Genomic DNA, 24,758 nt, shown 5'->3' with positions numbered 1-24,758 from the left:
TAGAGAATATCTTTCCTTTAATATTTCTGGGCAACAGACCATAGAAGTCTGTCCGGTTCTGTCTTTAGGTGTGAGATACATATGTATATAAAAGGTTTGTTTCAAGTCAAATCTTTTCTACCATAACAGCAGGGTTTTGGAAATCCCTCTAGACACCCGGACAGTCCTCTAAAAATAGGACACGTCAAGGTTTTCCTAGACGTTTGGTAACCCTAATCAAACCTATATGTGACACAAATGTGTATTTAGAAACCACATTTAAGGGAATGAGAGGAAGATTTTGGGATCCTTAGAATTAGATTAGTAAAGTCCTTCTGAATTTATTTATTTAACAATTTATATACCACATAAAACTATGCGGTTAACACATTGCTAGTACATACCATGTTTCCCTGAAAATAAGCCCTACCCTGTAATAAGCCCTAGCAGGATTTTCAGGGTAGGTCTTAATATAAGCCCTTCTCCCGAAAATAAGCCCTAGTCCCAGGATTTGCCAGCAGTTTCCCTTCCCTCCCTCCCATCCCTTGTGCAGCAGGACCCTTGAGAGAGCACCCCCTCCCCCCCTCCAAGCAGTCGAATCCCCATCCTTCCCTCCCTCCCATCGGAACCAGGCCGCGAGCCCTACTTACCTCCCTAAGTAGCGTTGGGCCAGCAGCACTCTTAACAGGCTGCTTTGGCCTTGTCCGCCCGTGAATTTACTCTGCCACGTTATTGATGATGTCATCAGTAATGCGGCAAAGTTAACGGATGGACAAGGCCGAAGGAGCCTGTTAAGAGTGCTGCCGGCCCGATGCTGCTTAGGGAGCTAAGTAGGGCTTGCGGCGGGGTTCCGATGGGAGGGATGGGAGGGATGGGGATTCAGCTGCGTGGGGTTGCAGGTGCTCGCTCAAGGGTCCTGCTGCACGAGTGATGGGAGGGGGAGAAAGGAAAGATGAAGAATTGGGGTGAAGGAGAGGAAGGGAGAGATGATCATGTGCATACCCCAAAAATAAGACCTAGTGCCTTTTTTGGGCCTAAAATTAATATATGACACTGTCTTATTTTCAGGGAAACACGGTATTATCCTGCTCGCCTTTGGTCGCACACATATGACACAAACTATAGATGGACGCAAATTTCCCATTCCCCCCATGGTATATGACACAATACCAATACAGACATTATCAAATCAGGATTTCAACAATAAAACCGCAGAAGGGCATTGAATATTAAGTTTAAGACAAAATATTCTTTAACACTGTATCTTAAAACTGAAGCAACTGCAGAAATATTAGCATAGGAAAGCATTAACAAAAAGCTGCACTTTCAACATTTTCTTGAAGTTAATCTTGCCAGCAGATAATTGCAGAATAGCAGGCAGGGCATTCCAAAGTTTCGCACCCGCCACCAACATTATTGATGCTCCAATCCTAACATGCACAATAGACATCCTACCCTCTAGACCAGTGGTCTCAAACTCGCGGCCCGGGGACCACATGCGGCCCGCCAGGTACTATTTTGAGGCCCTCGGTATGTTTATCATAATCACAAAAGTAAAATAAAACAGTTTCTTGATCATATGTCTCTTTAGCTATAAATGACAATATTATTATTAAGACTTAGCCAAAAGGAAAGATTTATAAACTATAAAGAGTTTTACCTCAGGCAAAATTGTCATTTCTTTAATAAGACATTAACTATTTTTTTTCTGAGGCTTTCCAACTACCTACAAATCCAAAATGTGGCCCTGCAAAGGGTTTGAGTTTGAGACCACTGCTCTAGACTCAATTCCACTGTATTTTCAGATCTTAGGTTTCTTCTGGGTTGGTAAATTTCCAAACAACTCTTGTAATACCCTTGGAAAGACATGGTACAATTTCTGATGAATAATTGCAAGAATCTTAAAATGCACTCTTTGCTGAATGAGCAGCCAGTTATTTATTATAACTGGAGCCTGGTCTTCATACTTAACAGGGAAAAGTTTTGGGCCCAGGGAGTTTGCATTAACTAGATTTTATTTTTTGTTAGGGGTATGGCAAGCTATAAACAAAGAACAGAAAAAAAGGGAAGTTCTGTCCTGGGAACATTTTTATTTCTTATCTTGCTACAGACAGAAATACAGAAAAAAAGGCCTTGCTCACATTATTTGAACAGGAAACAACTTTCACCATAGGCCGGAAGCAGATAATGGATGCTACAAGAGAGGAACTTAAAACCACCTTACTTTTTAAGTGCTTACGTTGATTATTAATGTCTGTATAATTCTTGGCACTTTGCATTAGTTTTGAAAATTAATAAAGATTTATAAAAAGGATTTATAAAAAAAAAAAAAAGAAAACTGCGATCATGTTAAGTGATAATTTGTAAGGAATATTCAGATATGAGAACCTTCACCCGTTGCCATTTTTATGATTCCTATTTTACACGATGTCAAAGAGTGGAAAAGTCCAATAAACCTGGTGAACTCAATCTTCATAAAAAGTCCATTATTCATTCAAAAAATTAACGACCCGACATGTGCATGTTTCGGCCCAAATGGCCTGCTTCAGGAGTCTCAAAATTTTGGAATGAAGAAATCCTAAATGAAGGGACTTCCTAATCATTCCTTTTATATTGTAGCTGCTCGTAGACAAAATAACTGCCAGCAAGAAACGTATTTTACACGATGTTCATTAAAATATTTTAATGTAGTGAACATTACATTACATTAGTGACATTTGTTCCACCTTAACCTTGCAGTTCTAGGCGTTTTACAAAACAGGTTAGCTGGCCATTTCCAGACAGTTAACAAGTTCAGGGATAATTAGGGAGCAGCATTAGTCTATAATCCAATCCAATCCTTTAATTTTTATATTAGGTCTTCCTCTTAAAAAGAAGCTCAACTTGGTTTATATAAATGATAAAAGAACACAGACAAAGTAGGGAAAGACCCACTCTAAAAATCGGTTCTAGGAAATGAAATACAATCCTAAATCTTCCAGTAGAACTATTGGTACAATATTTTTTGAAAAAGTGTTTTTGGAGATTTTCTAAAAATATAAAGAGAAGAAATAGTTCTGATCTCTAAAGGAAGCTCATTCCAGATTGAAGTGAAAGTGTATATAAAGGAACGAGAAATATAGCGTAGTACCTTTAGGGCCTCTTCTACTAAACCGCGCAAGTGATTTTAGCACGGGGAGCTGCGCTGAATGACCCACGCTGCTCCCGACGCTCACTGAGCTCCTATGAGCATCGGGAGCAGGGCGGGCCATTCAGCACGGTTCCCCGCGCTAAAACCGCTACCGCGGTTTAGTAGAAGAGGGGGTTAGTCCCTTAAATGAAGAAAAAGAGAGTTTATACAATTGAGAAGTTCTTGATCTCATAGTTCGTAAAGAGTTAAAGGAAATGGAGACCAGAGGCAGAAAAATTCAATGTAGAATTTTAAATATTACACTTGCACATTTAAACTGGATTCTAAAGTGAACTGGCAGCCAGTGAAGTGTCTTCAAAAGAGGAGATACGTGATCGTATTTCCTCTTTCTGAAAATCAATCTGGCTGCCGTGTTTTGGATCAACTGTAAGAACATAAAAACATAAGAAGTTGCCTCCGCTGGGTCAGACCAGAGGTCCATCCTGCCCTGCGGTCCGCTCCCGCGGTGGCCCATCAGGCCTATCACCTGTGCAGTGGTCCCTGACTATTCCTATAACCTACCTCAACTCCTATCTGTAAGAACATAAAAACATAAGAAGTTGCCTCCGCTGGGTCAGACCAGAGGTCCATCCTGCCCTGCGGTCCGCCCCCGCGGCGGCCCATCAGGCCTATCACCTGTGCAGTGGTCCCTGACTATTCCTATAACCTACCTCAACTCCTATCTGTACCCTTCAATCCCCTTATCCTCTAGGAACCTATCCAAACCTTCTTTGAAGCCCTGTAGCGTTCTCTGGCTTATCACGGCCTCCAGAAGCACGTTCCATGTGTCCACCACCCTCTGGGTAAAAATGAACTTCCTAGCGTTTGTTCTGAACCTGTCCCCTTTTAATTTCTCCGAGTGCCCCCTTGTACTTGTGGTTCCCCACAGTACAAGGGGGCACTCGGAGAAACCTCCTTAAATGACTCTTACTCGGACAAACAAAAAGAGAGTTACAATAATCTAACTGTGCTAAAATGTTGGCTTGAACTAGTGAAGCAAAATGTTGTTGATGGAATAAATGACAGCCTTTCCTTAACATACAAAGGCTTAGAAAACATTTTTTCGAAAGGTTATTAACCTGACACTGAAACGATAGTGAAGAGGCCATCAGAAGACCCAGAATTCTAGAGGCAAAATCATTTGCTAATGATTAAGTAGTCAAAGTTACCGATGAAGGTAAAAGGTCTGATTTAGGACCAAACCGTTAAAGCTTAGTTTTTGTGGTGTTAAGTTTCATTAGGTTTGAGGTAGCCCAAGTATGAAGTCTGGAAATACAAGCATTTTTATTCATTGACAAGTTGATGAGTGAGGGATCAAAATGTACAGCGCTGTGTATGCCTTTTAGTATTGTATAAGCGATAAGTAGTAGTCTGTTTTGACAAATTTCCTGAACAACAGGGTTTTTAGTTCCTTTCAGAGGGTTTTGTAATCTGGTATACTGTTAATAATATATTGGAGAGGTGGTGGTCCAGTTTCGTTGCCTGAGTTGCTAGAAGACCATCGTACATCTTCTTGAGCTGTATGCCTTTGATTGGAGGGTGAGTAAATGGTGTCCGAGTTCTCCTTGGTCTGGTTGTGCTGTTCTGGACAAGGCACCCATTCAGGTATTTAGGGACGGTGCCATTCAGGACTTTGAATAGAAGATAGTAAAATCTAAATAATATTCGTGCTTGCATTGGGAGCCAGGGTGTGTCTAGGTAGGCAAAGGAGATATGGTCGTATTTGCTCAGTGAATAGATCAATCTAAGGGCTGTGTTTTCTATAATTGTTTTATCATGACAGCAGGTAAAGGACGTTACAGTAGTCTAGCAGTCCCAGGACTAGGGACTGGACCAGAAGACGGAATTGCTCCCTTTCAAAGAATTTTCAAATTTGTCGCAAGTTACACATGACTGTGAAGGATTTCTGGACTGTCTTGATGATCGGCAGTTGAATGGTGTAACATTGTCTATTTTCAAGAAGTTTCAAGAAGTTTTAGGGCGGGTTGCAGGGGGTAAACCACTGGGTTTATTTCTATGTCCTTTATAGTGGGAGTTCTGTCTTTTTCGAGCAGCAGGAATCTGGTGTTGTCCGTGCTCAGTTTTAGTTTGTAAGCCTTCATCCATTCTTCTACTGTTTCAAAAGTCTTTTGCAGTTTTCCTGTTGTGGATGTAGTTGGTTGATCGAAGGGGATGAGTAGGGCGATTTCATCGGCATAGCTGTATGAGGTTATACCTGGTTTGTCCAAGCTAGTACCAAAGGAGGTGACATACAGCATCTCAACTGTGCAGAGAATATAAAACCCTCTAACTATAAAATCCTGACACCTCTGGATCTACAAATGAAAAGTTATGTCCTCTAAGAAATAAACATGGGATTTTTATCCAAAGGAGTAAGATTCCTATGGGGCCAAGTCTAGTCCAAATGGCTACGGGTTAGGGTTGATATACTGTCTTTTTGTGACATAACCAAAGTGCTTTACATCGTATATACAGAGTGAACAGTTCTAGCATTTTAGCAGGTTTGCTAACCACTGGATATCCTGCCAGAAAAGAAATTTGCATGCAAATCTCTTTCATGAATATTTATTGTGGATGTCTAGAAAATGTGACTGATTGGAGGTCTCTCAGGAGAAGTTTAGGAACTAGTTTAGGAGAAGATGGCAGATAACCCCCCCCCACTCCGTTTTACAAAACTGAGCAAGAATCAAAAGTTTAAATTGAGAAAATAGAAAAGAAGTGAAGAACATAAGAATGAGTCAGACCAATGGTCCATCAAGCCAAGTAGCCCGTTCTCACGGTGGCCAAAACACAGGAGTAGCAACATTCCATTCAGAATCCTAAAGAAAAGCAAGATTCTGGAATCCCAAAGAGCAACATAAGATTCCGGAACACCACAGAGTAGCAACATTCCATGCTACCGATCCAGGGCAAGCAGTGGCTTCCCCCATGTCTGTCTCAATAACAGACATTGGATTTTTCCTCCAGGAACTTGGCCAAACCTTTCTTAAAACCAGATACATCGGACAGAGAGAAAAGAAGAACGGATCAGGATAATTTTAAGCTGGTCCAATACAAGATATCATCAAAAAATCTAGTTTACAGACTATCCAAAGGAAATACTCCGACTGGATGTACGTACACAGGAGTGGTGTTCTAGCACACATGGCAGGTCGTAATCCACTGCATACAAAAGGCTTCTCCACATCTCCTTCACATCAGGTCTCTACCCCTTTGCTGCCCTCCCTTAACTCCCACCTGATTGGCCCTAATATTCTGTCATGTAATCAATAGGGAATGTAGCCAATCTTGAAACCGTGGGAATAGTTCAGATAGGTGGATATGATCTAACCATTATTTATTTATTCAATTTTCTATACTGTTCTCCCAGGGGTATAGTTTTGGGTTTACATGAATGTATTCAAGCATTTTCCCTGTCTGTCCCGGTGGCTCACAATCTATCTACTGTACCTGGGGCAATGGGGGGATTAGGTGACTTGCCAGGGTCACAAGGAGCAGCGTGGGTTTGAACCCACCACTCTAGAAACCAAAATGTATTAGAAATGAGCCAAGTAAAGGACAATCAAGCCATTGTGACATCACTGATGAGATTGGCTCTTATTGGTGGAATGAGGCATTGTGACATCACAGTATCAGCTCTGCTTACCAGAATTATTCCCTATTGTGTTTTTCCTTAATTGTTAATTTCAACAGATAATGATATTGTAACTTTTCCCTCTTTTCCCTCTTATTCATGTTTGTCTCTTTCCCCATCGTTTAAAATGTCAATAGTTTGTTTTATAATTAATGTGTAAAAATTATATATGTGACCACCATCTGATGGTTTTTAATTTGTACATCGCTTAGAAACTTTGTATAGGCGATTCATTAAATGCTAATAAACTTGAAACTTGAATCTTTTCAGACTATCTATTCAGTTTCTATACTGTTCTCCCAGGGGAGCTCAGAATTTATCCCAGTATTCAAGCATTTTTCCCTGTCTGTCCCGGTGGGCTCAAAATCTATCTACTGTACCTGGGGCAATGGGGGGATTAGCTGACTTGCCCAGGGTCACAAGGAGCAGCGTGAGTTTGAACCTATAGCCTCAGGATACCATGGCTTTAGCTTTAAACACTGCACCACACTCTCCCCCTTAATGGTTCATTTTTACTTTATTTCACAAGTAAATTTATATGGAAGGATAGTATCACAACTGAAAAAAAAGGATGAGGGAAAAAAAATATTCCATTTAAACTTAAGCTTATGTTTTATGAATTACCCTCTGAGCAATTATGGGTCTGCAAATCATATTTGGCTTAGGTTAGAACTGAATGGACTTAATTATTTAACAGTTGTTCAGAGGCAAATGTAGTTATAGGAGGTTTCCACTCCCCAGTTATCTACATTTCTAAAACCACAGCTCCAAAATGTTACTCTAGTTACTAGGCTCTGAATATAAAACTCAAGAGTTTGAAAAAAACAAAAAAAAAACCCCCAACAATAATCCCCCCAAACTAATTTACAACTCGCTCCTGTGTTTTATACACACACAGGAAACATTAACACTAGCAGATGCATTACATAATGTAAGCAAAACCATTGACATTGAAAATTGATATTAAAAGAAATGAAGGAAACAAGATATTTGCTGTCAGAGGGCTCTTTCCAGATCAAAGATGAACTAAAAAGGTTCGACTTAGGATTACCAGATTTTCCTGAAGGAAAACCTGGACCCGTGGCCACACCCACAGTCACGCCCCGCCGCCAGTCAGCATGTGCGGACGCGATGTCACACGCACACGTGCGTGCAGCCACGTATGCGAGGATGCCCCCTGCCCAACCCGATTTTCACGGGAAGCTTTTCAAAACCTGGACAAAAGTGCCGGGTTTTGAAAAGCCGGCCCAACCCCCGGACATGTCCGGTGAAATTTGGACTTCTGGTAACCTGTGTTATACGTAATCTATTGCTAAATGCAAGGTTGCAGGTTCTAGTGCTGATTTGCACGCGCCTTTTTCAGGGGTAGCTCAAGGCGAGATACATTCAGGTGCACTAGGTATTTCTCTGACCCTGGCAGTCACACAAAGCTACATTTGAACGTTTATTTATTTAATTTTCTATACCGTTCTCCCTGGGGAGCTCAGAACGGTTTACATGAAATTTATTCAGGTACACGAGTATTCTTCTTCGTCTTTCCCGGTGGGCTCACAATCTATCTAATATAACTGGGGCAATGGGGGGATTAAGTGACCTGCCCAGGGTCATGAGGAACAGCGTGGGTTTGAACCCACAACAGGGTGCTAAGGCTGTCACTTTAACCACTGCACCACTCTAGAAATCACAATGTAGTAAAAGTGAGCCAAGTCTAGGACCATCACGCCATTGTGACATCACTGATGAAGTTGGCTCTTAGGCATTGGTGGAATGATGCATTATGATGTCACAATAACAGCTCTGGATATCAGAGGTTGAAACTTTTCACACTATTTATTCAAATTTTCTATACTGTTCTCCCAGGGCAGCTCAGAACAGTTTACATGAATTTATTCAGGTACTTGAGCATTTTTCCCTGTCTTTCCCGGCTGGCTCACAATCTTTCTAATGTACCTGGGGCAACATGACTCAATAACGAGTTAAATGAATTGCCCAAGGTGCAAGGAAAGAACAAGGCATGGAAAGGAATATAACAAGCAGATCATATGAAGAAAAAACTTATGCTTAATCAAATGGAGTGGAGGAATGGCATAGTGGTTAGGACTGCAGGCTCAGTACCCTGAGGTTGCGGGTTCAAGCCCAGCGCTGCTCCTTATGACCTTGGGTAAAACACTCCATTGCCCCAGGTACATTAGTCGGATTGGGAGACCACCAGGACAGATAGGTAGAAATACTTGAGTCCCTGAATGTAAATATAGAAAAAAAGAGGGAACAGAAACCCCACGTAAAATGAAACGCAAGAAAAACAAGTGAGGGGTGGGATAGAAAACGTCAACCTTGAGGCAAACTATCTTTATCTCCTCAAATTATAATACATATAAAACCACATCAATAAAACTCCCATCAATTAAATGTCCAAATGGTGGCCTGCCTCGGGGATGTGACTGTGGTCCGCTAGGTGTCTCTCCAGTGCTGGGAATACAAACTTTAAAAATAAAACCAGAAACGGCTGCCGGACTCTAAAAGGAATCTGAAACGTCTGCAGGGCTCAGAAGTAATCGTAAAAGAATCGAACCAAGGTGCACTAAGGTCTCCCGATATGATCGCTTGTCTCAAGGTTGACATGTTCTATCTCACTCATACTTGAATGTAAACCACGTGGAGGGGCATAATCGAAAGGGACGTTTAAGTCCACTTACGTCCATCTCGCAAGTCATCCAAAGTTAAAAAGAGCCTAAGACACATTTTCAAAAGAGACGTCCAACTTTTTTTTACTTTCGAAAATCGTCTAATTATACGTCCTGCCGATCTGATCGTCCAAACCACTAAATCGTCCATCTTTATACCACATTTCCGTCCAACTTTCCGTCCAAGTCCAAAACGCCTAGAACAAGCCCTGTTGGATGTGGGAGGGGGTCTGAAAAGTGATGGACTGCACACCCAGACATGCCACCTAAATAGTGGGGTACCTTACAGGGCACTGCTGTGAAGTTCACAAAAAGGGTGCCATGGCTTCTCTTCACTACAGCTCCCTTATAGGTGAAGGTGAGCCCCCCAAACCAGCTCCAGAATCCCCTAGACCGGGGGTCGGCAACCCGCGGCTCCAGAGCCGCATGCGGCTCTTTTCCACCTTTGCCGCGGCTCCGGTAGTGTGTCACGCAGGCATGCAGCTTACAAGTCCGGCGTCGCGGCGGGAAATAGCCATGCTGAGCAGTGAGCTCAGCACGTACACAGATGAAAGCCTTGCTTGCTGATTGGTCCGGCGGCCCCGCCCCGCCGTGCCACCGGACCAATCAGCAAGCAAGGCTTTTATCTGTGTACGTGCTGAGCTCACTGCTCAGCATGGCTATTTCCCGCCGCGACGCCGGACTTGTAAGCTGCATGCCTGCATTGCCAGAATTTAGGTAGGCTGTTTTCATCCCCGTGGGAGTCTCTCTCGTGCGCTATGGCTCTAAGTCAGGGGTGCCCAACTCAGCAGCAGCGATCGACACAAGCTTCTGACGTCGGGGCCTACCCTCTGCGAGTCCCGCTTGTTTCAACTTCTTTTTCCACAAAGGCGAGACTCGTAGAGGGAAGGCCTTGATGTCGGCAGCTTGTCTTGATCACCGCTGCTGACGAGTTGCTGAAGAGAGCCGCGGGGCAGGGGGATGTTGCCAGGTGCAGGTAGAAGGGAGAGGGCCAGATGCAGGACTCGTGGGTGAGGGAGGAGAAGAGAGAGAGAGGGGAGGGAAACAAAAGGAAATATTTCATACTGGGCTGGGCCGGAGTGGAGGGAGGGTGGAAAGATTCTAGCTACAGGGTGCAGTAACAAAGGAAAAGGGGGGGAAAGCTGAAAATGGAGATAGTGACACAAAGAAGAGAAAGGGTAAGCAGGACCTACTGAATAAGGATAGAGATACAGAGGGGATATGAAGAGGAGGTGAAATAGAGACATAGAAGTAATGCTGAAAAAGTGTGGGGGGGATAAAGACATTGAAAGGGCAAATGGTGAACATGGGGTAAAGACAAGGACAGAGACAAATGAAGATTCTGAAAAAGTGGTGAGATAGGGATATAGTGAGATGGACACAAAGAAGGGTGATGCTGGAAAATAGGTGGAATGGTAATTCTGACAAACACAGAAGGGAAATGCTGGATCAAGGAGAGATGGGGCTCAGGCTGGATGGAATGAGGAGAAATGCCTTGTTGGCCCGGAACTTCCTCTCCTACGTCAGAATTGACGTCAGGGAGCGGAATGCTGGTCAGCGCGACGCTTCTGCAGGGAAAGCTTGGGACGGCGGTGGCTTGGGGGCTATTCCCCGATGGCGGTGGCAGCAAACCGAGTGGCTTGGGGGAGGGTACGGAGAAAGAAAGAAAGGGGCAGACAGAGACAGAAAGAAGGGGGAACAGGGAGACAGAAAGAAAAAGTTGGGGCAGAGAATGAGGTCTAGAGGAGAGGAAACATACAGGAGGCTGAAAGAAAGGAAGAAAGATTGGATGCACAGTCAGAAGAAGAAAGTGCAACCAGAGACTCATGAAATCACCAAACAGCAAAGGTAGGAAAAATGATTTTATTTTCAATTTAGTGATCCTGTATATAGCATTAAGATAAGAAACAATATATGCAGTGTTAGATTTGTTTTATAATGGTTTTGCGGCTCCAAGTTTTTTTTTCTTTTCGAAAACGGGTCCAAGTGGCTCTTTATGTCTTAAAGGTTGCAGACCCCTGCCCTAGACCCACTTATCTACCACCCCAATAGCCCTTATAGCTGCAGGAGCCACTTATATGCCAGTACAAAAGGGTTTTGGGGGTGTATAGGGCAGTGCACATGTTTAAGTATCAATGCAGTGATTATAGGAGCTTATGGGCATGGGTCATCCTCTCTATGGGTCCCTAACCCACCCCCAAGATGACTTAAGCTGCCTCTGTGCTGGATGACTAGGCTTTTCTATGCCAGGCGGCCAGGTGATAATGGTTTGGAGGCTGAAATTTAAAGTTGTGAATACAATTTTTATGGGAGTGGGGGGTTGGTGATCACTGGGGTAGTGTGTGTGTGTGGGGGGGTCGGTGTTATGTGTTTGCAGTGCTTATCTGGTGAGTTTAGGTGGGTGTTTGTGGTCTAAGTCATAACGTCCAAGTTTCGTCGATCCTGGGCTGTATAACTTATACATGCTGTACGACTAAGTCTAAGCCAGCCCATGTCCCGCCCAATTCCCGCCCTCGACACGCCTCCCGAAACGCCCCGTTTAGCTTTGGACGTTGAGCAGCACTATGAAGGCCTAGGTCGTTTAGAAATACGTCCAAAACCCGTTTTTATTTTCAACGCTTGGACGTTTTTGAGAAATGTTCGTCCAAGTGCCGACTTAGGCCGGTATTTGGACGTTTTTCTCTTTCGATTATGAGCCCCTAAGGCTATAAAAAAATTAATGCTCCCAGGCCGCGTTTCACCTACAAGGCTGTGTCAGGGGCATATAACCAGCTGGTGTCAAAAACAGCTTCCACCAATGCTGAAGAAATAGTCCTGGGTCTGTTTTTGACCCCAGCTGGTTGTATGGCCCTGATGCAGCCTTGTCGGCGAAATGCGACCATGTCGTATTCCTGGGAGCATTTGATTAAACGCAAGTTTGTACTTCATAAGATCTGCGTGCTGTCTTTTTGTTCCAGCAGCAGCAGTGAGACTTGGACCGGGCTCCCCTCGTTCTCAGGCTTCTTCTCAACATTTAGGATTCCTGCACAGCAATTGAGAAACACAAGACTGGTCTGCCAATTTTGAGGCTGAACTACAAGTAGAACTGCTGACCTTTGGTCTCATGACAAATAAATCATGCCCATGATTACTGCGTTGCGTCAATTAGCTCTCAATCCATTAAAGAATCCTGCCAACCACATCAACACATATCCAAAAATGCAATAAACAACACTCTCATAGAATGCATCTAATCGCTCTATGGGTTCATGACATCAGCATTCGTCATCTTCTCAGGGAGGTTAACAACATGTTTATTTTCCTGTCGTCTGGCATAACATTATGTTTTATTTTGATAACTTCGTGCTCTTTAAAGCTGTTTGATTCCAAGTTTAGAATTTTTGATCGATAATTTTAACAGATTATTATAAATTCCTAATTTTCATCCCCCCCCACCCCATCCCCCGGTCTCCTTCTGAATAAACTAATACTTTCTGCAAAAAGGTGTTAATCTGTAGTGTAAGTAAATCAATGGCCATATGGGTTGGAGCACCCCACTCCTCCAGGCAGTAAGGGCCATATGGGTTGGAGCACCCCACTCCTCCAGGCAGTAAGGGGGGGGGGGGGGTTGCACACAGCGGTTGCAGGGCTACATTCTGTATGGATCACCGCCCTGGAGCGGGAAGTTGACATCAGAGGAGGCAGAGGCCGGCAGAGCTGACAGCCATGCAAATGCAAACAGCAGCCCCACTATGGCTCCACCCCCCTTCCCCACTGCCTGCACATGGGGGCGGACCATCTCCATCGCCGCACCCTTGGTATACTAGATGTATTAATTAACACAAGTTTGATATCTGTGAGCATTAGTGTCAATCAATAAGGCCTCAACCATAGCTACTGTCCAATTGTGTATTGCTGGCATACTTTCTCAATTCAGTTTATCTTAACAAAATACAAACAGACCTGTATTAATTCAACCTTTTCTTGTGAGCTGGCATGCACTCAATATGCACACAATTTTCATCGAAAAAGATGAACGTGCAACCATTTTGAAGCGCATTCAAGCAGCGTGGATGGAAAGGCCAGGCCGAGGGCAGGGTCGAGCAACATGGAAATCGAGCCGGATGAGGAACCAGGCATGGAAGAGGAATTACTCACTAACTTGATAGTCATACACACACACAAGAAGTGACGCAAGCTGCAGATACCACTTCTACCCTCGCTAATATTTGAGCACCTGTCTGACCTCATGCGCAACTCTTTAAATCGGATCCCTTACTCCCGTTACTCTTATCTATACTGATTTATTTAAAAAATGTCTAACACCATTTAAAACTAAACGGTTTGCATAATTTACATACATAATTTTAAAACAAAAACATGATAAAATAAACACACAAACAATCCTCAGAAATCATATCTACAAAATAATACTGTAGCTTTGCATAGTAAAGATCATGAATAATTCGTCAACTCTGCCAGAGAGGAAAATTATTGGCTAGAGAAAGGCATCGACAAATAACTGCGTCTTAAGTAATTTTTTAAACATGCCCTTTTCACAGGAGTTCCGTATCTTAACTCCTGCACAACAAAAGGTCATTTTACCAGTCTCAACAAGCCTTTGCTTATACCCTATGGGGCTCATAATCGAAAGAGAAAAACGTCCAAAAACCGGCCTACCGTCGGCACTTGGACGAACATTTCTCAAATATGTCCAAGTGCCAATACTAAAAACGGGTTTTGGACTTATTTCTAAATGACCTAGGCCTTCATAGTGCTGCTGTACGACCAAAGCTAAACGGGGCGTTTCGGGAGGAATGTCGAGGGCGGGAGTTGGGCGGGACGTGGGCCGGCTTAGACTTAGTCGTACAGCATGTATAACCGAAAATTATTCAGGCTGGGATCGACGGAACTTGGACGTTGTGACATTATAGTGACATCTAGTGGATGGAATTCGAACACACGCTTGAAAGGTTCTAAAAAGAGTGCTGCTGTACGGCCCAGTGCTGGGAAGTGTGCTATGCAAAGCCTGAACTAAAGTGAGTTGAGTACAGAGATTGAAGGTTGAGGATGGTATATCCCACCCTTTGCAAGCCCAAGGCACATCTATAACAAGAAAGACTTTTTATGGTATTTATCGTTCCTGGAGAAGGCAATAAATAACATAGCTGTATGTTATGACGGGCAAGAATAAATGAGCACTAAGGCCAAAGCTGGATATACTTCTACAGTCTGTGTCTAGCAAATGGCAAAAAAATAGGTGACGCTTCGGCAACCCCAGGGAGGAGCTAGGGAAGCGCTGGAAGTCCCAGCAGTGAATTCTACTGTGAAACCTAGAGTTGAAATAAGATAGTTCTCTTTGTGGTGGCTAAGTACGACAGTAACTGACGTTCGTACTATGCTACTGTTTTTTTAATATCTACTACAAACCGGTGACGGATAAGTATGACAACATATCTGGCAATAGGACATTGGCACCCTGAGGTTAAACTGTAAAATTCATCCTTTGAAATCTTCATGGTGATCTTTGGTCATTTGTTATCACATCTGAGGTATTTTGGAATGTTTGGGTACTACTCCACCCATATCGCCCTTCGTATCAAATGCAAACACACACGTATACAGAGGTTTGAAAGAATTTCAAGAATCGTGGCTCCAAACGCTTTCCCCACTTGTTTGTCTCTCTGGACAGTGTGAATCACTCTACGCTTATATAAGTTTTGCTTATTTACATCTTGTCGTTATCTTTCAAACTTATGAGCATGTGCAATTAGTCATCAGCCTATTCCTTTATTCATGCACAATGTAATGAGGGTTGTGTTTGGGTCAGATTATAGTAGAGTTTAAAAAAAACATAGCACACACACATTGTCTATTTGTATTTTTTTTAATGTATTTGACTATTACATCAGTTTACTATTAGGCCTTTTGTAACACAGAGGTATAGGCTTTCTTGCAAAAGTGCATGAGTAAACCGACATTAAATTACACTTAGCTACAAAAACAAACAACAAAAGCCTTTCTCATGAGTCACTTACTGTAAGTGGGGAACCAACATGGCCGCCCACTGGAAGCTACTGAAGATTCTGTTTATATTACGCACAATGTAAATATCTGTGCGATGACTAAAAAGAATCAGTTACATATACAACAGTCATGCCTACTTGATCCGCTCCATAGGGTGTAGGTTATAGGATTTTCTAGGAATATGAAGTATATAAAATGCATGAAAGGTGAATAGTAGTATAGGAAGAGTGAACTTTTCCCCTGTGTACTGTCTTTAATTATTTATGCATTAACCCGACGATGTAATGTGAAGAGACGCAACGTAACGACTGTGCATGTGAAGGTAGGACCACCAGACTTATAAGGAATCTACGAGACGGGAAGCAAAGACAAAACCGAAAAACAGATGGGTCTGTCCTTCAAGATTAATTATCTTTTCAATGGCTCCTTAATACAATTTGTTTGCGTGATCTCGTAAATGAAACTTCTGCCTGGTTGATATATTCCGTAAACTCTATGTAAAAGTCAAAGACACCTCCTTTTTTTCACATCATACCTGTGAGTGTCCAGTCACAAGCCATATTCTCTTTCTACAAAGCTTCCTTAAGGATCACAAAGGGAGAAAAGGGGGGAAGGGATTTTGGGTTGTAGTTCATGCCTTTTCAGTAGCAACTCACGATGAGTCACATTCGGATCTAAGGGGCAATGCTTGACCAGCAGCTGTCGTGTTTTTTTTTCCGCCAGCTGGCACTTAACTGGTTAAGTGCTGATAATCAGCCCTTATCTGGTTAAGTTAACCTGAACAAAGATACTATTTGCACGGTCCTATTTGCCCAGTTAACTTAACTGGTTTAAGAGCTGAATAAGTGCTGACTGTACTGCCGGACCGCACACAAACTAATCAGTTTCATTTTCACGGTTAGAGACAGTACCCAGCGACACTATCCAGGTAAGTAGGGTTACCAGATGTTCGGATTTCTCCGGACACGTCCTCCTTTTGCTGAGTACCGTCTCTAACCGTGAAAATGTCCTCAAAAGGAGGACGTATCCAGGGGTCCGGATGGCTTTTCAAAACCCGGCACTTTTGTCCGGGTTTTGAAAAGCCTCCCTCAAAATCGCCGTCGGGTAGGAGGGCAATGCGTGACGCCATCGCGTTGCATGCACTCCTGCCCAACCAGAGCAGGCAGCAGGGGCGGGACTGGGGTGGGTTTGGGGGCGGGTCTAGGGCATTATGGGGCAGGGATGGGCGGAACTGGATGGGCCTGAGGGCAGGTCTAAGTACAGACGATTATCCCCAGATAACCAGTTGAGAGCCACTTAGGAATCTACCAGCTAGTTTTGCAGGGACTCAGGCATGTTGATGTTTTACTGTTTGGATGTTTTCATTGTATTATTTTATTGTTCTGTGTTTGGAAGGTTGTATGTCTTTTGTTTTGAATGTGATGGATTGGGTGTGCTTTCCGCTCTGATTTATTGCCGTTCCTTTTCTTTATTGTATGGTACGCTGCTGAGATCTTTTAAGCTAAGCAGTATAGCAAATTTTGAATAAAACTATAGACCTCTCCAACCCAGTTAAATGGTTTATACTGAAGGCAGCGGAGGGTTAAGAACATAAGAACTGCCATCTCCGGATCAGACCTTCGGTCCATCAAGTCCGGCGATCCGCACATGCGGAGGCCCAGCCAGGTGCACACCTGGCGTAATTTTAGTCACCCATATCCCTCTATACAAATTTTTAAGTACCAGATATACTTGAATATAAGCCAAGATTTTTGGGCCAAAAAAGTGGCCCAAAAATGGGGATCTCGGCTTATATTCTGGTCAGCGCCCACTTACCCCCATACTGGATCTATTGCAGGCCTCCGTCAGGCTTTTCATGATCACCAGGAGTTTTGGTGGGATCTGAACCATGGTTTCCCTGGTTCTAAACCTGCTACTAATAACTATTACAACACTCTGGCCAAAGCAGATGGTCAGAGTGATGGGTCATGCTATCATCCAGACACAACAGAAAACCACCTTTACACGCTTACTTTTGGAATGCAGCCTGTGGCAAGACAACGTCTGAAAGTTAAGGAGCAAACAGATAAGAACAGGCCTTGCAAAAGAAGCAAAAAGGAGGAAGAAGAAACCGAAAACAGGGGGTCTCAAGATAAACCTGCATGGTAGAAACAGAGATGACAGAGAGCTGAGCAGGATAACATGTGCAGAGATAGAGGAAAGTCTCTTATCTAGTGGTGCATAGATGCCAAGTTTTATCCAGCCTACACTAAGCACACTAAACATTCAGTTTTTTAGTTGGCAAAAGTGTTTAGGGGGAAATAAGGTTTGGTTTTCTTCAGAGACAAAATCTGCGAGAGAGAAAGGCTGTGGGTTTCCAAAGGTGAGAAATTCCCCGCTAAGCAGTCAGCTCTAAATATAACAGCTCAGGACAGATAACTTGAACACGTTCATAAATTACAAAAACATCGAGGCAGGCTGGAAGCGCTAAAAATAACAAATGAGAAGCATATGGCAAAAGAGTTAAAGGAATGTAATAAAAGCTGTAAAGCTGGCCTTTGATTTATCTGCAAATAGCTACAACAGGAAGCTCTTAAGCTGACAAGTGCCCGTATCACGTAAACCCTTCTGCGAATTCCTTTACTCACCGCCACCAAAGTCTCTTGTTGAAATTTACATCTATCTCTGCACATACAAATTCAAGCATACATCATAGCTGAAATTAAACAGCATAAAGTTGACCTTGGACCATCGCCTCTCCCCCCCCTCCCTTCTCAGGCCATTCCAAAAATGTCTGCTGTTCCAGTAGTTCTCCAAGAGAAGCTCGGCTTTTAAACCAGGCAACAGATGAAAGAGGTGGGCGGGGGGAAGGGGGGGAGAAATACTGCTTTACTAGTAACACTGTGATATAATTCAATTTCAAATATTAACACATGATTAGTTAGTTGCAACTAACAAGTAAAATTATGAATATATAACAAATTGAAGAAAAAATGTTTTTTTAAAAAAATTATTTTATGTATTAAAATTTGTACACTCACAATCAAATGTTTACAAAGTCATAAAGCCCAAAAAAAATAAAAATAAAATCATGATACACCTGTTAGAAGAGGCAGTGGCAAAGCATGGGGGAAGGAGGGGGGCAAACTGCCCTGAGTGTCGTCTTGACGGATGCCGGCTATTCTCCTCCTCACCGCCCATCACCTACCTCTTCAAAACTCTTTGCTGGCAGCGAGCAGCATCCCTTACCTGCTGCTCATGCCAGTCGCAGCTATTTCTGACATCACTTCCTGGTTGCAGGGCTGGGTGTGGTGGGGAAGAGGGTGTGGAGAACAGTGTGGATAGGGGTGCACAGCGAAGCGCCACCATCCTGGCCACCTCCTTCCTTCACTACGTTGCCAAAAAGCGGCACACATTTTGGCCTTTATTTTTGGAGCATTCCCACGTGTAAATATGAATGTCTGGAGAGACCCAGATATTTAAATACCATTTTGAATCAGAGGCCATTCACATATGGGAAAATTCTGCACTTCTATATAGCAAGGGGGCAGGAAGAGGGAGTGGTCAGGCCGGGCCTACAACATATATGTGGATTCTCTGCAGGAGGCCGCTATTTGGCATGCTGTCGCCCACACTTGGGGGCTTCCACTGCTGAGAGGACAGGTTGGGGGAGAGGGGGAAGGATCACTGATGCTGGGATCAGGACCCTAAACAGAGGGAGCAGCTATTTTAGAAATCTGGACTGAAGTTTATATGAGGGTTTATACGCAGATTTTTCCCCACGTGCAGATTTTTTTACTTGCCTTTCCCTTTATACAAGGGGGGACTTTTATATATAGTACTGTATTTCTTTTACAAGAAGCTCTACATTTCGCAAATCCTCTTCACTATCTGCCTTAAAATCTGCCTCTTTATGTGAATAATATACAAGTAAATTAGACATTATGGGCTAGATTTACTGGCATGTGCTACTGATTTAGTGACACCGTCTAGCCCGCCTACTACACAGGGCTTTAAACTAGGTAAGTTGGGGGAGGGTACGGGCACAAACAACCTACCTGGCGAGCTAAGCTGCCAATACTTTTTTGAGACTAAGGTAAGTAAACACCGATCTGGGTCAGGGGAGAGTATACACACTTTCGAGTCTGGGGTTGGCTCACATTATAATTCTAGGTCACATTGTAATTCTGGGTCTAGAGGGAGTACACATTGTAATTCTGGGTCCAGCGAGAGAACACACATTGCAAATTGTACTAAAGGAGTTCAAGTAGCCCAAGCGGGAATACCCCCACAGGGTACACACATTTCCGAGTCTGGGATAGGAACACACTGTAGTTCTGGGTCTGGGGAGTCCGGGATAGATGCACGTTGTAACTCTGGGTCTAGGGAAAATACAAAACATGCGAATAATGCTAAAGGTGTCCAAGTAGCTCAAGCGGAAACATCCCCACTGAGACATAACAAACATACAACATGGAGGGCTATGTACGTAAACGCCCACAGTCTGGGAAACAAGATCCTGGAATTAGAAACAGAAATGAGGAATGCCGACCTGGATGTGGTGGCGATATCTGAGACCTGGCTCACGGATTCCCACGGGTGGGACATGGTCATACCGGGTTACAACTTGCTTCGCCGGGACAGGGAGGGCAAAATGGGAGGAGGTGTAGCATTATATACTAAAGATGACATTAAGGTCACCAGAATCACAGATGTCCACTACACTGGGGAATCCCTTTGGGTAAATTTGGCCAGAGGGAAGGACAAATGCCTGTATCTTGGCGTAATATACAGACCCCCAAGACAACAGGATGACCTAGATATGGAATTAATCGGAGATATAGAGAATATCACCTTGCGTGGGGACACAGTATTGTTAGGTGAATTCAACATGCCTGATGTGGATTGGGACACGCTTTCCTCTGCTTCCGGCAACAGCAGGAGATTATTAAACTCTATGAAGGGAGCAAGACTCAGGCAACTGGTGTTGGAACCAACAAGGAATCAGGCAATACTGGACCTGATACTTACACATTGGCCTCCAGTGACCACAACATGGTATGGTTCAATCTCAGGAAAGGTTTCACTAAATCTACCACACTGACCAAGGTCCTCAAATTCAAGGACACAAACTTCAAAGAAATGGGAGACTTTGTTCACCAGGCGCTACAAAGCCAAGCAGAAACCGATAACGTGGAAGAAATGTGGTCGACTTTGAAAGCCACCATACAAGAAGCAACAAACCGCTATGTTAAATCAGCAAGTAAAGGGCGAAGGAACAATAAGCCACAGTGGTTCTCTGCGGAGATTTCGGACCTCATCAAGGAGAAGAAAAAAGCATTCATCTCTTACAAACAATCAGGGAAACAGGACTCTAGGGAAATCTATCTGGCCAAGTCAAAAGCCATCAAAACAGCAGTTAGGGAGGCCAAATTCCGCATGGAGGAGTCTCTAGCGAAGAACATCCGGAAAGGAGATAAATCCTTCTTCAGGTATATCAGTGGCAGAAATAAGAACTCAGGCGGGATAGTATGTCTTAGGAAACCAGACGGAGACTATGTAGAAGCGGACTCGGAAAAAGCCCAACTGTTAAATGAATGCTTCTGCTCAGTCTTTACCCGCGAGGCGCCAGGACTCGGCCCTCAGCTACAGACAAGGGTTGACGCAGATGACCCGTTTAGTAATTTCGAGTTTACACCCAGCAGTATCTACTGCGAGCTGTCAAAGCTTAAGGTTAACAAGGCAATGGGGCCTGACAACCTACACCCCAGGGTGCTCAGGGAGTTGTGTGATGTCTTGGTGGAAACGCTATCCGTGCTCTTCAATCTCTCCCTTAGTACTTTTAACGTCCCGTTGGACTGGAAGACGGCTAACGTCATTCCACTCCACAAGAAAGGCTCCAAGATGGAGACAGCAAACTACAGAATAGTGTGCAAACTAATGGAAACTCTAATCAAACACCAATTGGATACGATCCTGAACGAGGAGAATCTACGGGATCCCCGTTAACATGGATTTACTAAGGGGAGATCCTGCTAATCCAACCTGATCAGCTTCTTTGACTGGGTGACGAGGAAGCTGGATGTTGGGGAGTCCCTGGACATCGTATACCTGGACTTCAGTAAAGCATTCGATAGCGTACCACACTGCAGGTTGCTGAGCAAGATGAGTTCTATAGGATTGGGCGACACATTGAAGAAATGGGTTGGGAACTGGCTTGGAGGTAGGCTTCAGAGGGTAGTGGTGAACGGCACCCCCTCCGAAATGACGGAGGTAATCAGTGGAGTGCCGCAGGGCTTGGTCCTGGGCCCGATCCTATTCAACATCTTTATAAGAGATTTGGCAGAAGGGCTGTGAGGTAAAATAATATTATTCGCCGATGACGCCAAACTAAGCAATGTAGTGGGCAAAAGCACAACAGACATAAATTCAATGTCCGACAACATGATGCACAACCTACTCCTACTGGAGCGCTGGTCTAGGTCCTGGCAACTCAGCTTCAATGCCAAAAAATGCAAAGTCATGCACCTGGGCAGCCAAAATCCATGCAAGACTTACACTCTTAATGGCGAGATCCTAACAAGAACTGAAGCAGAACGAGACTTAGGGGTGATCGTCAGTGAGAACATGAAGACTGCCAATCAAGTGGAGCAAGCTTCATCCAAGGCAAGGCAAATCATAGGTTGCATACGCAGGAGTTTCGTCAGCCGTAAGCCTGAAGTCATTATGCCATTTTATAGATCCATGGTGAGGCCCCACCTGGAATACTGTGTGCAATTCTGGAGGCCGCATTACCGTAAGGATGTGCTGAGACTGGTGTCGGTCCAGAGAATGGCCACCCGGATGGTCTCGGGACTCAAGGATCTCCAGTACGAGGAACGGCTGGATAAGTTGCAGCTGTACTCACTCGAGGAACGCAGAGAGAGGGGTGATATGATCGAGACATTCAAGTATCTCACGGGCCGCATCGAGGGAAGAAGATATCTTCTTTTTCAAGGGTCCTACGGCAACAAGGGGGCATCCGTGGAAAATCAGGGGCGGGAAACTGCACGGGGACACCAGGAAATTCTTTTTCACTGAAAGGGTGGTTGATTGCTGGAATAGTCTTCCACTTCATGTTATTGAGGCCAGCAGCGTGCCTGATTTTAAGGCCAAATGGGATAGACACGTGGGATCTATTCACAGAGAAAGGTAGGGGAGGGTCATTGGGGTGGGCAGACTAGATGGGCCGTGGCCCTTATCTGCCATCTGTTTCTATGTTTACTGCAGTTAATTTTACAAATTGTACACACAATTTTTGTAGCCTGCAGCTGCGAAGGGGATGTGATCGCGGGAGAGGCGTGGGCAGTTCAGAGGGGTGCATGGGATGTCTGGGGCTCTTAATTAAAATACGTCTAAAATCCCGGCCAAGTCGGCACTTGGACGATCTAAAAGACAGGTCGCCCAAGTGCCGATAATCGAAATGGCATTTTAGGTCTCTGAATCCTGCTGTGCACCCAGAGCTGAAGGAGCACTGTTGAAGTTGTGGTTAGGGTGGGATATGTCCAACCTAGACTTAGTCATCCTGCAGGGATTTTTTTTTAAAAATTTTTGTTATGCAATTTTATAATGTTTACCAAGCATAAAAATCTTGTACAGAAAAGTGCGATCAAACACCAAATTACCTTATTTTCCAAAATTGAAAAACACATCAAACTTGAAATTATATGAATACATAAAATAGACTCATTTGATCACACACTAGTCCTCAATGACTGGAACCAAGATTTAAAGAGTAGAGCAAAATTAATCAAAAACATTTTTTAGGAAAAACGTAATGCCTACTGCAGTACAGAGAGCTAAACTTCATTAGGCGCAGCTATTCCTTTCTCAAGACGCTTCATTGAGAGGAAACTTATCAAATGAGTTGGGTCTGTAAAGATATACTTCAAAGAACAGTATCTGACAACACATTTGCATGGATATCTCAAAAAGAAAATACCCCCTATTTGAGTCACTCCAGGTTTCAAAATTAAGAATTCTTTTCTTCTTTTTTGGGTCTCTCTAGAGACATCAGGAAATATCTGGATGTGGTGTCCCAGGAAGTCCTTGGATCTATTTTTAAAGAAAAGTTTTAATATCTAATCCTTGTCTGGGGCCCAAGCCACAGACAACAAGAGAGTGGCTGGGACAGCCAATTCTCTATCCGATTGTTCCAGTATTGCGGAAATGTCCAATGGTCTTTCCTCACCTTTTTCTTTTTCTTTGTCTCATCCTGCAGGGATAATCGAAGGTTTGACGAGACTACCTAGACGGAACTTATACGTTGTGACTTAGACGATGTAAAGACATATATAAGTGCCCAAAAGGTATCCAAAGTGACCAGATAACCACTGCAGAGACAAAGTAAAGACCCCCCCCATGCTCTTAAATCTGTGGGAGTCAGATGACAGAAGCGGCCGCGGGGACCCTTGAAACAGCACTTGTTGCAAAACATGTCAGGTCTACCTCTCCCGGGTCAAATTAGTTGAAAAAGATAAGTGACTTTAAAATAATATTGACATGTATCAACTAAGAAATGAAATATGCATTTAGATAAGCTAGTGGTAAAAGAAGTTTAAAATTGGCATTAAACTAAATTAGAAGGGCTAGTGATGATCTTACACATAATTCTTCCCGCTATGCAAAATTGTTAAGAGCGGTGGAGTAGTGGTGCTGAGGCCCGAAGACATATGGCCATTAAATTGACACAAAGTTGGTTGCACTTGGAATTCACACCTACACTTAGACACATAACTCCAGACCAGTGGCATAGCAAGGGTGAATGGCTTAAATGAACACACCTAAGTCCAAATAAGGTGCCTGCATGACAAGCATGCCCACGATCTACCCATAACCATGCATACTTTCTTTTAGGCATCTTGGACTAGGCACCTACTTGAAAGTGGTAGGCACCTACTATCCAATTATGTGCCATTTATGCCAATTACAAGGTGCTAATTATTATCGGCGCTGATCAAGCCTTTTAAACAATTGACCCGCCCCCCTTTTACTCCAGGGAATTAATGCCATTGACCAAGCTCTACTCAATCAAGACTCATCAAGATTTTATTAGCACTAATTCCACACATAAAATCCTGCTTTACAGGCAGAAATGGTTTTTAAAATTACACTCTAATAACCAGGATTCTGCAAAGAGTTAAGTGGGAAAAGCAAAACGTGCCTTGTCCTTTGTGATAAATTACACCCAGGGGTATATCTTTCTTAAGCTGGCTTCCCAGAGTCTAAAATGCAGTGACTTTAGAAAAGGGAGGGTCCAGTAAAGCTT

The 24,758-nt window shown here is 43.6% G+C and overlaps 1 protein-coding gene across 5 annotated transcripts in view; it reads right to left on the bottom strand.

The window, feature by feature from the left end:
* The window catches only part of POC1B (POC1 centriolar protein B), a 115,951-nt gene that overhangs the window by 4,760 nt on the left and 86,433 nt on the right, over positions 1 to 24,758 (bottom strand). The gene's annotated exons all lie outside the window — the stretch shown is intronic.

The sequence above is a fragment of the Geotrypetes seraphini genome, chromosome 7 (assembly GCF_902459505.1).
Source record: "Geotrypetes seraphini chromosome 7, aGeoSer1.1, whole genome shotgun sequence".
Lineage (NCBI taxonomy): Eukaryota > Metazoa > Chordata > Amphibia > Gymnophiona > Dermophiidae > Geotrypetes > Geotrypetes seraphini.
This window is presented reverse-complemented; position numbering and strand designations above follow the sequence as displayed.